The following is a 15,586-nucleotide window of genomic DNA, read 5'->3' on the forward strand; positions in this document are numbered from 1 at the left end:
AAAGGCAGGTGCAGTGATGCACACCTATCGTCCCCACCACTCAGGAGGCTGATACAGGAGGATCACTTGAGCCCAGGAGTTCAAGGTCAGCCTAAGCAACATAGTGAAACCCCATCTCCAAAAATATAATAATAATTCTCTCAAAATATCAAACAAAGGTGGTTTTACTGATAAGATTTTTGCTGTTTGGTTTTCCACTATTCTCTATTTGCTGAATTTTGTTTAATTAGCATAAAACATTTTTATTTTACTAATTTTTTATGATTGAAAAAATGGTATGAGTTTCTCCGTACCAAGGCAAAAATATATATATACACCTATATTTATATATGTACGTCTAGATCTATATCTACACCTCCATCACTGTCTCTAGGTCTAGAGATAGAGATATAGACAATGAGATAGAGAGAGAAGTTAGAGAGAGACGATGGAGATAGATGAACTAGTGATAGAGACATGTCCACAGAGGAAAATCTACCACCACTTTAAGAGAGAAATCTTTTTCCCAAGAATCAAATCCTTAGAGGAACAAACACTGTAACAGACAAGGTCCTCAATACTTGTTTTAAAACAAATGCAGCAACATTCATATGCATTTTTTTCCTTCTTGGTATAAGTCAAGGACATAACAAAAATGTGTGAGTAAATGTTACTTTGAATGGTTGGACAGAGTGGAGACAGGGCTGGGACTGAGCTAATGACGTCCAGGTTTGCCGCTCTCCAAGCGTGTTGCACAATGCCAAGGCAGAACTGAGAATCCCTAGGATGGATGGAAGAGCTTCAGCTAACACTGACCTCCTTACCTGTTCCCTCTGCCTCCATTATGAACATATAGTGCATACACACACACACACACACACACACACACACAACACTGCTGCTGCCAGAATATTAATGTGCAGTTTGTTACACGAGATTCCCCTTCCTTCTCGTCCTCTGATCTAGTCCTTTTCCTTCTCCCCTATCTTTTGTCTTTCCTGACCTAACAAGGCTATGGTTCATATCCTGATCCCATCACAGACCAGCCCTCCATTAGGTTCAGTCCTCAGCTCTGACACACAGGCCTGCTGGAGAAACCCTCCAAGCGTTGGTGGATCTTGCACCTTCTGTGTGCCTGCTGTCTAACTACTGATGACTTGGTCACTGCCTGATGGGGAACTGCATCAGCTCTGTGAATTCTTGCAATCTATTGCCTGGGAAAGTGCCTTGCACATTAAACAGGTAGCCCATAAATGGATGAACGGGGGTGGGGGCAGAAGGGTGGAGGTTGGAGGGATTAATCTAATAAGGGAAACGAGCAGAACAGCCTACAAAGGCTTAAGAACACAGAGGCCTACTCTGCAGCCCAAGCCTCTCTATGGGGTAAAGTGCCCTCAGATATTTGGTGCCATGGAGAGTTGATGAAGAAAGGCTTCCAAAAGCAGTGAAATTGTTTTTTATTTGTTTTAACTTTTAGAGACAAGGTCTCACTGTGTTGCCCAGGCTGGTCTCGAACTCCTGGGCTCAAGAGATCTTCCCACCCTGGCCTCGCAAAGTGCCAGGATCACAGGCATGAGCCACCACACGCAGCCAAGAGCAACATTTTTAAAGCAGGACACTATGGCCTGATGGACAGGAGAGACTAGAGTCCCTCCTCCCTCCCAGGGGCCTGGCTCCATCTCAGAAAAACCAAGTCCTTCTTGCTCCACACTCGCACCCTCGGCTTCAGCCCTGGCAGTTGTGTTGAGCAGATGCTGAGGAGATGGGGACATTTTACCCCCTCTGCAGCTGCCCCAGAGGGTCTCAAACCCAGGGCTGATTTAGGGCTGCCCTGACATGGCCATCCCTATTCTATGTCCACGTGTCATTCACGGCTAAAGCAGGCCAGGGCCCCAAGGCAACCAAGCTCCTCTCTCTTCTGCCCACTCCCACGTGCCCTCCTCTGCCCCAGTGTTCCTATCATTACATCCTGGGCATGGAAACCCAGGCCATTCTTGAACCAGGGCTGTGGGCTGAATGATGGCAAGAAGAATGAGGTCAATGGGAAGGGACAGCCCAGAAAAGAGAATCCCTCACAACCTGTGGTCTCCCACTGCTTTGGTAGGAACCTTGTAAACACAGCAGCAGCCCCCCAGGAAAGTCTTGGAAGAAAGGAGAAGCTGATCAGATTCAGAGACTGAGGCATCTGGGCCTCCAACCAAAGGCTCCCCTGGCCCTAAAAAGTCAGACTCCCGTCTCCTTAGCCCTTTCCCTCATAGACCAGCAGGTGGCACCCCCGACAGGGATTTCAAAACCAAAACTAAAGTGGAAACTCAGATCTTTTGTTTATGCAAATAGTTCATTCCCTCCAACATTCCTCCGGGAATGGTCCCCCCTCCATTCCACAGAAACCCCTCCCCTCCCTGCTGTGCGTGACACGGGCTCCCTCTGCACACAGTGCACGAAGGAGAGCCCAGGATTCAACACAGGCCTTGCAAGGGTGATGGGCACCCAGGCGGGAGGGAGAAGCCAGGGCATGGGAGGCAATTCAGGGAGACAAGAACACCCTTCTCTCTTCACACACTCTTCTCTCATCAATCCCACTGTGCACACACATGGACACACACAACACATGCCCCATCCCTCCTCCTAAGGACCAGAGGAGACCTTATACATAGAAGCTCATGCCATGGTCCTTTCTTCTCTCTGGGCTCACGGCAGGGAGCAGAGAGAGGAGGGGACCCCCTGCCCAGGAGGGGACACTCTGCCTGTGTCCCACACTCCACAGATGGTCTCTCCCAGACGCTCTTACTGAACCTGTGGGAGCCCTTTCAGAGACCCACGGGTGGAAACCCTCACCCTCCACTAACTTGTCCCAAGCCAGTACTATTCCTGGAAGGGGAGGGGAGGGATGGGGCTGGGCAGGGGAGGAGGCTGGAAAGGGAGTGTGAGGGGAGTGTGGTGGCCTCTGGACTGGACACTGCCCTGGGGAGTGACCCAATGCAGCAGCTGCAAAGGCCGCCCTCGCCACCCACACACCCCTGCTGAGAACATGTCGGTGAGGTCCAGAGTGGGCAGAGAGGAGGAGGATGCCCAGTGGTATGGCCATCTCGTTCCCTGTCACAGCCACTGCCCACATGGCAAGAGTGCTGAACCCCTCCAACTCCAGACACTCTTTTGTTTTGGCAGGTGGCTATTGTACCTCCTGGCCTCAACCCTGTTCCACAGGCCAAGAGACCCCATTCTCATCCCTCAGAAGTTATTTGGGGAGGTGACTTCCCCTCTGTTCCCCAAGCCTTACCCCAACAGCTTTGAAACAACCACTGTGATCACAGTCCCCACGGGATACAGGGTGAATGAAGCTCGTCTTCCAGCACTTTGACCTGGAGCCTTCTGAAGGCTGCTTCTATGGCTATGTCAAGGTAGGGGCAGGATGGGCGGGCAGAGGGGAGACAAAACGGGACCCTCTGGGATCTGGGATCTGTTTGGCATGCACACCGCCAGACACAAGCCAGCCCCACAAGAGCCGATGGCCGACTGCATCTCTTAGAGCCAAGGGTTGCCCTGGATGGGGCACTCACTGGTGAAGAGGCCCTCAGTGAGCACTGAGGGGAGAAGCACAGAGAAGGGGACAGGACCCACTCAGGAAATTCACTGTGCACTGAGTCAAGTGAGTCAAGAAAACCTTCCCCATCTGCTGTCTAGCTGAGAGCCTTTGGGAAACCACTGTGCCTCAGTTTCCCTGTCTCCAAGGAGAAGATTTGCATGGCTGCCTGCCTCAACAGGAACACAGGGACACGAGGAGAAGAAATGTGTGCTCTGGCAGCACGGGAATAGTCTTCAGCAAGGACAGTAGGCTCAGAACCCTCACCTCTGTGACAACCAAGGGTACCTTCCCTGACCCATCTTTCTATATCCAGTAAAAATGAGATTCCGGGCTCAAGCAGAGCCTGCGAAGGTCCAATAACTACCACTCCCAGGAGACCACCGGAGGTAGGAGGTATGCACGAATAAGATTGCAGCTGACTGCCACAGTTACTACTTGAGAGAGTTACTACTTGAGACAGTCACTACAACAGTTACTAATGTTACTACTTGAGACCATCATTATGAGACTGAACAAAGGAGGACAAACACAGAAATGAAAATTTAAGACAAAAGAAACTGTTTTAAAGAAAGAGACCAAGGGAAGAAGAGAGCTCCCTGCTTCTAGTGAACAATGGCCGCAGACCCCGAGCTTCCACAGCCCTTCGTATTTATTGGGTAGAATGAGCAGGGAGGAGGAGATAAAGATTGGTCAGCTGCTTGATTGATCACAAGGTTCATATTATTTCTTTCTTTTTTTTTTTTTTTGAGATGGAGTCTTGCTGTCGTGGCTCACTGCAAACTCCACCTCCCGGATTCACGCCATTCTCCTGCCTCAGCCTCCCCAGCAGCTGGGACTACAGGCACCCGATACCACAGGAGGTTAATTTTTTGTATTTTTTAGTAGAGACGGGGTTTCACCGTGTTAGCCAGGATGGTCTTGATCTCCCAACCTCGTGATCCACCCGCCTCGGCCTCCCAAAGTGCTGGGATTACAGGCGTGAGCCACCGTGCCCAGCAGGTTCATATTATTTCTAACAGGCTTCAGATATGCCCTGTAGATAATCACAAGAAACACTTGGGGCATGACTGCCCTCAACATTCCTTCTGAGCAGCAGATGCAGTGTGTCAGTTTGCCAACATCCTGCATTTATGAGAAGAGTTTGCTGTTTACTCATATAGCCTCCAGTGGTATACCGAGTTGATCACCACCCTCACTCTTTCAGCCTCCAACATCTCTCCCTTTTTGTTTTTGAATTAATTTAGTAAAGACAATTCCAGGCTGTGCAGCCTTCAATTGCCGTTGGTAGTTTGTTCCATCTTCACATTCAGATTCAACTGGCTCATGGCTCGCACTGCAGGAGCGAGGCCCATAGCTGGGATCCATGGCTCTCTCCAGTCTCTGGTTCCATGGTCTCACACACCTTGAGGGCACCCACCTGGTTTGTTCATTTCCTGTGAAAACATAAGCATACCCTCGTCCGCAGTTAGGAAATCAACCGAAACAAAAGCAAAGGCTTTTGTGGCTGTAGCCAGGAGGCATGCTGTTGCTGAAGCATCTGCTCTACAAGCTGTCACTCAGCTTCTGCCTCTTTGGTTAATTGCTGCGGGGTAAGACTTTCCACTGATAATGAGACAGGCTCTTTCCAATCAACAGAAGGCACAGAGAAAGCAATCAAGGCTTATCCTTCTTGTGCAATAGCACAGCAAAGAAAACAATCTTCAAGATCTATTACCACAAGAGACCAATCTCTTGCTCCCGTATCCATAAGCCCACAAAACTTCTTTCTTCAATTTACACTGAACAAGTTAGTCTATTAAATGCCATGGGTTGTGATAGATAAATTTCCCGTGTAGTTGTACTTCCAAATCCCCGATTCCCTTGTTTCTCCTTTCGTGGAGAAGGGTGCAATTTACAGGGAATAAGCAACAATTGAGCAATATATTCTCCCTGGTTCAAAAACCCAAAGATCTTATGCCATTACCACTACCTGAGTTTCTCGTTTGTAATCCAAATCAACAATTCCCGGAACCACAGCAATGCCCTGTAAGTTAAGATGACTTTTGCCTAAAATTAATCGCATGTGTCCTGCTGGCAAAGGTCCCCAAAACCAGTGGGAATCTTAGTGTGTCTGTCTCCTCCAACTAACGTAACTCGTTCTCTGACTAGGAGATCTAATCCTGCGCTTACAGGTGTTTCTGCTACTGGAGGGAGCTGGAATCAATGAGTCTCCAGAAACCCACCCCGGAAAAGGAGTTGCAACCCAGACAGAGAATGCCCTCATTGTTTGAGGTGCCCAGGTCCAGGCCCCCTTCTCTTTTCCAACAGGGGTGGGGGTGGGGGGTACCATTTTGATGAAACTTTGAGCGGCATTGATTAGCCCAATGATTTCCTTTATTGCAACGAGAGCAAAGTCCTAGCTTTTTTTTCTGTTGAGAGGGGACCTGTGTTATCAGATCCCTTCTGCCCAGAGGTCTGATGGCATTCTCCTTTAAAACATCCAATTTTTCTACACTTATAACACTTTCTCACTTTAGGGCTTAACCCTTGGCTTCCTTTAGATCTGTCAGCTACCAAATTAGCCATTGTCTGAGTCAACACTGCAGAACAATGAAGCTCAGTTCCCACATCTTGACAAGCTGAGAAAACCTCCCAAGTCCTCTGCACATCTCACAGGTGCCAGCACATGTCCACAATCCATGAAAGCCAAAGCCAAAGTTAGCCTTTCTGTAGTCACAAAAGCAGACGGTTCAAGCCAGTTTTTATCTGCCCTCTCCTGTTCACCACCCTCAATAGGTACTGTAGGTGCAGCAAAAAATTAGCTCAAACCCTGAAATAATAACAAAAAGATGGTACTTACCAAACTCCAAACAAAAGAGAAAAGAAATAACCAAATTCTTCCCCATGTTACCCTGATTCAAAAACTTCCTGTTCTCTATACCACTTTAGAGCACTGACCTTATATTGCTGCCGGCAGACTTGTAACGGGCTTTCTCATTCGTCTGGTAGGTTTTAGGTTTTTCTGGGCTTTAGTTTTTCTGCTCCAGCAGACTGTCTTCACTCAAGTCCCTATAGGACCCTATCTGTCCCTGTCTGTCCCTGCAAGTTTCTGCCAGTCTTTCCTAGTCTTTCTTTATCCCTATCTGTCCCTGTGTGTCCCTATGGTCCCTGTTAGTTCCTACAAGTTCCTGCAAGTCCCTACCTATCTCTATTTGTCTCTATTTATCTCTATTTATTTCTATGTATCCCTACTCATTTCTATTTGTCCCTGCAGGCCTCTTCAGGTCCTTGTTTGTCCTTGATTGTCCCTGTTTGGGCGCCACTTGTGACTGATTGCCACGATTACTACTTGAGACCATCACTACAACAGTTACTAATGTTACTACTTGAGTCCATCATTACAAGACTGAACGAAGGAGGACAAATGTAGAAATGAAAACTTAAGACAAAACAAACTGTTTTAAAGAAAGAGGCCAGGGGAAGAAGAAGAGAGCTCCCTGCTCTAGTGAGCAATGGCAGCAGACCCCGAGCTTCCACAGCCCTTCACATTTATTGGGTAGAATGAGCAGGGAGGAGGAGGTAACAATTGGTTGGCTGCTTGACTGATCATAGGTTTATACTATTACTAACAGGCTTCAGATGTGCCCTGTAGATAATCACAAGAAACACTACACTTGGGGCATGACTACCCTCAGCATTCCTTCTGGGTGGCAGATGCAGTGTGTCAGTTTACCAACATCCTGCATTTATGAGAAGAGTTTGCTGTTTACTCATGTAGCCTCCAGTGGTATACTGCGTTGATCACCACCCTCACTCTTTTGGCCTCCAACATAACATGAAAATGGCACATCTTCCCCACCCAGAAGAGTTGGCAAGTGTGCAGTGTGGGGGAGGGCGTTTGGTGGCAGGGGCAAGGAGAGGTTGAAGAGCTGTGAGTAGGAAGAATGAGGGATGAGGCAATGCCTGCTGAGGCTGAGACTGGTGGGATTCAGGGCTTATGTTCACCCGAGGGCATCAGGAGGCACTCCAGGTGTGAATGGTTTGATTAGGCTGAGGTGGAATCTGAAGACGAAAATAAAGCAGAGCTGTCCAAGCTCTGGGAATGAGGGGTGAGTAAAGGCTGGGTACAGACAACCAGGACCCCAGGGGAACAGGCCATAGCAGGTGGTGGGGTTGGAGAATGACCTGAAACCTGTCAGTGGAGCAGAAAACATGGAAGGGTGAGGTACCCAGTGCAGGACAACATGCAAGAGTGAGTCAGTGGGAGACTCGGGGAACAGTTGAAAGTCACATGGGGAAGTTTGCAGCAGCCGAGCCCAGCAGGTAGTGACCAGTGGAGCCAATGTGGTGCATGATTCACTCTGGGCGAGACAAGGAGGACTGTCATTGAGCCACCACGTGTGCCACTCCACACAGGTCTTCTTCCTACCCCCTATCCTTCTTCCACCAGATCTCTGCTGATAAGAAAAACCTGGGGAGGTTCTGTGGGCAACTGGGTTCTCCACTGGGCAACCCCCCAGGAAAGAAGGAATTTATGTCCCAAGGGAACAAGATGCTGCTGACCTTCCACACGGACTTCTCCAACGAGGAAAATGGGACCATCATGTTCTACAAGGGCTTCCTGGCCTACTACCAAGCTGTGGGTGAGTAGCCTCCCAGAGATGCCGTTTCTCTAACCTCAGCCATATTGAATGGAGGCCAGGAAAGGGAATCTTGAATCGAAAGAAGCCGAAAGCCTGGCTTTCCTTGTTCCTCCCCTCAAGAGAACTTTCCCTAACAAGGCCTGTCAACTTGGGCTCTGTCCCCATGGAGCAGTCCCCAGAGAGCTTTGGAGAGGCCTGGAGGTCCAGGTAGCCTAAAGATGCCTTTGTCTTTAGGCCTCTGGTGAGTGACCTCCCTAAGATAAGAGCCACTAATCAGGTCTCCCAGCCGGAGCTTAACCCTCCTTCCTGAATGCCTTCCAGACCTTGATGAATGTGCTTCCCAGAGCAAATCAGGGGAGAAGGACCCCCAGCCCCAGTGCCAGCACTTGTGTCACAACTACGTTGGAGGCTACTTCTGTTCCTGCCGTCCAGGCTATGAGCTTCAGAAGGACAGGCATTCCTGCCAAGGTGAGCCAGAGTGGTGTAGCAGGGAGGCAGGGGTTGAGCCAGCCACAGTGGCCCCATGATGCCCTGTGGCTCTGGTCTCACAGCTGAGTGCAGTAGCGAGCTGTACACGGAGGCATCGGGCTACATCTCCAGCCTGGAGTACCCCCGGTCCTACTCTGCTGACCTGTGCTGCAACTATAGCATCCGGGTGGAGCATGGCCTTACCCTGCACCTCAAGTTCCTAGAGCCTTTTGAAATTGATGACCACCAGCAAGTACACTGCCCCTATGACCAGCTACAGGTACAGCCATCCTACCCCTGAAAGACCCCTTCCTCCTCTTCTGTCGGCACTTCGCTCCTCTTGTCTCAATTTCTTCCTGGATATCCTGGCCTGCTGGGGCAGGAATTGGTCAACATCACCCATGGGCTGGGCAAGTTCCCACATAACTGGAATTGGGTTGTGGGGATCCCTTTCCACCTTCCCCTGAAAACACACATAAGGCAGGATTTCATCACCACCACCACCCTGGCCACCAGGCTACTACACAGTTGGCCCTATGTAAAAATGTCCAAGCTGGAAAAAAAAAAAAAAAACCTCCTCCCCTACTACATCTATGCCAACGGGAAGAACATTGGCGAGTTCTGTGGGAAGCAAAGGCCCCCCGACCTTGACACCAGCAGCAATGCTGTGGATCTGCTGTTCTTCATAGATGAGTCAGGGGACAGCCGGGGCTGGAGGCTGCCCTACACCACCGAGAGTAAGGCTCCCTGGGGGCCTCCCTCAATGGCCAGCAATGGGGAAAAGGTGGGAAGAAGGAAGGGCCGGTGGCTCTGAAATAAATACGCCCTCTGGTCTCCCCAGTAGTCATCAAGTGTCCCCAGCCCAAGACCCTAGACGAGTTCACCATCATCCAGAACCTGCAGCCTCAGTACCAATTCCGTGACTGCTTCATTGCTACCTGCAAGCAAGGCTACCAGCTCATAGAGGTAAGAGCCCAGGGCTGAGGGGAGAGAGCCGGCCCAGCATCCTGGCGGAATTCAGATGGTGGGTTCACAGCTGTGAGGAATTAGTCTCACCCCCGCTAGAGTCATAGGCACTTCAGCTGGAAGAGTCTCCTGGTCCACCAGCTCTCCAACTTGCTGCACACTTAAAACAGACCGTTTACAATCCTCGATGATTGCTTGAGCCCAATCATACAAGGCCCCTGTGAATAACCACTGCACTCCAGCTTGAGCAATATAGCCAGACTCTGTCTCTAAAAAATAAAAATCAGTCAATAAATAAATACTGAAGTCAAGGGCCCCCAGAAGAGACTCTCATTCCATTGATCTGGAGTAGAGCCTGAGCAACAAGACTATTTAAAACTACCCAGGTGATTCTAATGTGCAGCCAAGTTTAAGAACTATTGCCCTCGTCCAATAATCAAGAAAGCTGAAGGAACTGGAAAGGCAGGGTGGAGATGTAGTGACTCATCAACATCGCATAGTGATTTTCTACGGCAGGGACTAGGACCCCAATCTCCTGCCTCCTGCTCCAGGGCTCTTTTACACATGTTGGTGGTCTCACCCTGGGCCCACCGTCCTGTCCTCAGCTCTGAAGATTCAGGAAGGAATATGGTTTTATCGGTGGATCAATCTCACAAAAGCTGGTAAACTAAAAATTCTCTATGTCTCTGGACAGAGACCCAAGACTGGACATCCCTTCATTGCTCAATAGGTCCACATGGAAGACTTAATCAGAATCAAAGAAGAGACCTATGACATGTCCTTAAGTCACAGTTAATTCATTTAATGCACATTTTAAGGGTCTACTGTCAGGCACTGTCCTAGATGTGGGAAGTTCAGTAAAAAGAAACCCACAAAGTCACACAGCCTTTGCGGAGTTCACATTTGAATGTTGCATCAAGTCGAGTTCATCTGATGCATTGTTCTTTACTCCAAGGTGCTTCCATCTCCATCAGGAGGATTGGGTGGGTGTCCTGGGTCCAGAGGACTGGAGACTAACAAACTCTCTGCTCATATTACAACCCTCCCTTGCCTGCACCACCCACTGCCCTTACTTTTGCATTTGTCATTCACGTCATAGAATTTAAAGCAAGTCACACCGTTTCTCACATTACCTACATTTTACTCAGACGGTCTAGTTCTCATACACATTCTTTTGCAACCAAGGCTAACTCTATGGGATGATTGTTGGTCTTTTGGGGTTTGTTTTGTTTTTGAGACAGAGTCTTGCTCTGTCACCCAGGCAGTGGCATGATCTCAGCTCACTGTGAACTCCGCCTCCCAGATTCAAGCGATGCTCCTGGATTCAAGCTACTCAGGTACCTCAGTCACCGGAGTTGCTGGAATTACAGGCAAGGGCCACTGTGCCTGGCTAATTTTTGTATTTTTGGTAGAGATAGGGTTTCTCAATTTTCCCAGACTTGACTCAAACTCCTGGCGGCAAGTGATCCTCCACCTGCCTCGGCCCCCTAGAGTGCTGGGATCCCAGGCGTAAGCGACCGCACCTGGCCAATTTTTGGTCTTAGTAAAACTCACTCATATTGTCCAGTAACTTTTCATTTCAAAGACTGCCATTTCCTAGTCTTGTCCCTGCTCAACAGCAACAGCCCTTCACATACATCAACGTCTCCAGCACCTTTCAAAGGAGTGAGGTGGCTCTAGGATTTCAGGGAAGGCCTCTGTCCTTAGGAAAACTGCAACCCAGGAGAGAGAAAGTGATGCAGGCCTGGAGGCAGGGGACTCCAGCCAGAGAAACCTGGTTCTGCCCTGGAGCACAGGCTTTTGTTTTGATACAAAAAACACTCAAACGTGGCTTGTGATTTTTTAAATTACAAATTGTGGGATTCAATTGGACCTCAGTGGGAACAGGCCACAGTCTAGAGAGAGGATGATGGGGTCTATCAATTAGTCCCGCTCTGACTTGCTGCAGGGTGGCTCAGTGCTCCTGTCTGCAATGGGCTGGGGAGAAGGAAGAAGGAGCCACATCCATGGGGGAGCTGAGAGATGTCTTTGTATTGCCTCCCACTCCTGTGTGGGAAGGGCAGGAAGGGGACCTGCGTTGCCTCTTGGCACTGATGACACCTCTGTCCTCTGCTCAACAGGGGAACCAAGTGCTGCACTCCTTCACAGCTGTCTGCCAGGATGATGGCACATGGCATCGTGCCATGCCCAGATGCAACAGTAAGTCACAATTCAGGGATATGATCCTGGGGACTTCCCACCTCCAACCTTGAGGACCTGGGCCAAGAAAGAAGGAGGTGTCCAGACTAAGCCTCTTTCCAACAGACCCTCACCCTTGGATGAGGGTCTAAGAGACTTGTCCTTTGATGCCTATGGCCCATCTCAGGAATCAGTGAGTCCTCATCTCAATGGGATGGATGGGCTCTACCCAGAACTGAATTTCACACCACCCAACTCCTGTCCATTGTAAGGGCCCTCGCCACTGACTATCTTTTCTAAGCCTCTCAACGTGCTCTGCAGGTAGACAACTCACACTCCCCCCACTAAAGTTCCAGCACAGTCATTCTCAGCTCTCACCCTGCCCTGTGTTCTCTCCAAGTCAAGGACTGTGGGCAGCCCCGAAATCTGCCTTCCAGTATACCACCACAATGGGGGTGAACACCTACAAGGCCCGTATCCAGTACTACTGCCACGAGTCATATTACAAGATGCAGACTAGAGCTGGCAGCAGGGAGTCTGAGCAAAGTAGGGACCAACGCAAATGGAAATTTTCTCCCTTCCATCCCATTGGGTTATCCTCTGAGATTTCTCCCAGTAGAATCCCTAGGGAATGCATATTAAGGTATCTGCCAGGGCATTGGCTTCAGGGGCCTGAATTGTAGTGCAAAGAGGAAGCTAGTAGGTTTGAAGAAGGAGGAGCTGATGCAAAGAAAAGATTCAAATCACATAAACAGCTCACTGTCACCACATCATCCCCACTACTACCATTGCCTCCACCACATCCCCAGTGCTACCATCATTGCCATCACCACCACTACCAGTAACAACACCAGCAACACTACCAATAGCATCAATGCCAGCACAATCACCATCATCACTGCCATCACCACAATCGATACCATTACCATTACCAACACCACCATCACCACTATCATTATTACCACCATTACCAACACCACTATCACCACCATTACTAACACCAGTGCCACCATCAACACCACCAACACCATCATCACCACCATCACCATTACCAACATCGTCATCACCACCAACACTAACACCACCATCACCACTATTATCACAACTAACACCATTGTCAACACTACCCTGATCACCACCACCATTACCAACACCACTATCACCACCACCACCATTGCCAATACCAAAACTACCATCACCACCACCATTACCATCACCACTACCATTACCACCATCACCATTACCAACACCATCATCACCACCAATACCACCGTCACCATTAACACCATTAACAATACCACCATTAACAACACCACTGTCATCATCAACATCGACATCACAATTGCCACCACCATTACCAACATCAACACCACCATCACCACGAACACCAACACCACAGTCTTTGCCACCATCGTGACCACTACAGCTAACTCAGTGAAACTCCCCTCTCCATTCTCCCCTCTAAACCTGGTTGTGATTTTTGCATTTAGTTTTACTAAATGACTCTCACTCATTAGTGGGTATTTTTCAAACTTTTTTTAAATATTAGAAATCACATGCATTATAGGTTTGAAATACAGAAAAAAGGAAAAAATCTGGATTATAAATGGTATTCGTTAAGAGCTGGGCTTTGGAGTCAGAAAACTTCTTGTACCTTGGTTCTGGCACTTAGAAGTTATGTGACCCTGTGCAAATTATTTAAGCTCAACTTCCTCATCCACAATGAGGATAATAACACACATCCGCAAGTGTCACTGTAGTGTTTAAATGAGATCATGCAGATAAAGTGCTTAGCAACAAGCATGGCACATTTTCAGCAATCAGAAGACGTAGCTACAATTATCGTCTATGATTCCACAACCAAGATGCAATCACAGATAAGATTTTGATATATTCCTTCTGGTTTTTATGTCTACTTTTACAAACAGGGATCACAGCAAACATATATCAATAGTTAAGCATTCTGATTTTTTTACTTGACATTAAAACAAAATATAGGTCTAGAGCCTCTGAACACTTGACATTTTTTCCTTCTAGAGTTGAGCCTTTGACCTTTGGCCCTTGCCATGTTGTTCCTCCCTACCCCTCTCCCTGTCGAGCACACTCAGTACTTGCTGGCCTCTGCAACCTAGTTTTCTTACCCATTACCTCCCAACTTGATTCTTGCCTCCTCTGCCCTCAGGGGTGTACACCTGCACAGCACAGGGCATTTGGAAGAATGAACAGAAGGAAGGGAAGATTCCTCGGTGCTTGCCAGGTGAGTGGAAACCCTCTGGGGCCATCCTCAGGATTGTTAGCAGCCTGAAAGTCCTCAGAAGCAGCATGGCCCAGAAAAAGGAGACAGAGGAGAGGAGAAGGGAACATCCCAGGAGAAAGCGAGAGAGGGGAAGAGTGCTGAATTCAGTCCCGAAATGCCGGCATTTTCACTAAGCAGATGGGAAATCAGAGAATAAAAACAACGGAAGACACCCCAGGAAGAAATAAACAAGAACAAGGGGCAAGATGTGGTGGCTCACACCTGTAATCCCAGCACTTTGGGAGGCCGAGGCAGGCAGATCACCTGAGGTCAGGAGTTCGAGACCAGCCTGGCCAACATGACGAAACCCAGCCTCTATTGAAAATACAAAAATTAGCCAAACATGGTGGCACATACCTGTAGTCCCAGCTACTAGAGTGGCTGAGGCACAAGAATTGCTTGAACCCGGCAGGCAAAGGTTGCAGTGAGCTGATATCACGCCACTGCACCCCAGCCTGGGCCACAGAGCAAGGAGTCTCAAAAAATAAAAATAAAAACAAGAACAAGGAGAAGAGCCTGTTAATAGGCCAATGAAGGAAGTGTCGAGATGGGAGGAAAAAGAGAAAAGAGACAAGTCAAAAAGAGAGGGCAAACGGGGAGCTGGCTGGCCGCAGAAGGAAGAGGTGTGGGACCTGGAGCTGACTTGCCCTTGTTTTCCCTCGCCCTCCCTCAATGTGTGGGAAGCCCATGCACCCCATGGAACAGAGGCAGCGCATCATCGGAGGGCAAAAAGCCAAGATGGGCAACTTCCCCTGGCAGGTTCACCAACATCCACAGGCACAGGGGCACGACCCTGCTGGGCGACCGCTGGATCCTTACGGCTGCCCACACCCTGTATCCCCAGGAACACGAGGCACAAAGCAATGTCCCCTTGGATGTGTTCCTGGGCCACACAAATGTGGAAGAGCTCATGAAGCTGGCAAATCACCCATCCGCAGGGTCAGCATCCACCCAGACTACCGTCAGGATGAGTCCCACAATTTTGAGGGGGACATCGCCCTGCTGGAGCTGGAAAATAGTGTCACCCTGGGTCCCAACCTCCTCCCCATCTGCCTCCCTGACAACGAGACCTTCTATGACCTGGGCTTGATGGGCTATGTCAGTGGCTTTGGGGTCATGGAGGAGAAGATTGCTCATGACCTCAGGTTTGTCCGTCTGCCCGTAGCTAATCGAGAGGACTGTGAGACCTGACTCTGGGGAAAGAATAGGATGGATGTGTTCCCTCAAAACATGTTCTGTGCTGGGCACCCATCTCTAAAGCAGGATGCCTGCCAGGGGCATAGTGGGAGCGTTTTTGCAGTCAGGGACCCGAACACTGATCCCAGGATCCCTTCTAGCCCCTTCTGGGCTGGTCCAGTTTGAAGTAGGTTCCTTCGCTTCAAGTCCTCTTGACCACTGGACATTGTCTTTCCTCCCTGGCATGAGCTGCTGACCCACCAGCCCATTTTCTTCTGACCAAAGAAAAGTGACAATTCACCTTCTTTAAAAAGC

The 15,586-nt window shown here is 49.1% G+C and overlaps 1 pseudogene across 1 annotated transcript; it reads left to right on the forward strand.

Annotated features, from left to right (window-relative positions):
* Positions 1–3,010: 3,010 nt before the first annotated feature.
* On the forward strand, positions 3,011–15,472 carry LOC117090924 (annotated as a pseudogene). The gene is made up of 11 exons (XR_004440149.1): positions 3,011–3,057; positions 3,148–3,380; positions 7,995–8,187; positions 8,509–8,655; positions 8,739–8,935; positions 9,245–9,392; positions 9,500–9,621; positions 11,742–11,820; positions 12,200–12,345; positions 13,982–14,056; positions 14,769–15,472. The product of XR_004440149.1 is annotated as a complement C1r subcomponent-like (transcript).
* The last annotated feature ends 114 nt before the right edge of the window (positions 15,473–15,586 follow it).

This window comes from Trachypithecus francoisi, unplaced genomic scaffold (assembly GCF_009764315.1).
Source record: "Trachypithecus francoisi isolate TF-2019V2 unplaced genomic scaffold, Tfra_2.0 Lachesis_group11, whole genome shotgun sequence".
NCBI classification, from domain to species: domain Eukaryota; kingdom Metazoa; phylum Chordata; class Mammalia; order Primates; family Cercopithecidae; genus Trachypithecus; species Trachypithecus francoisi.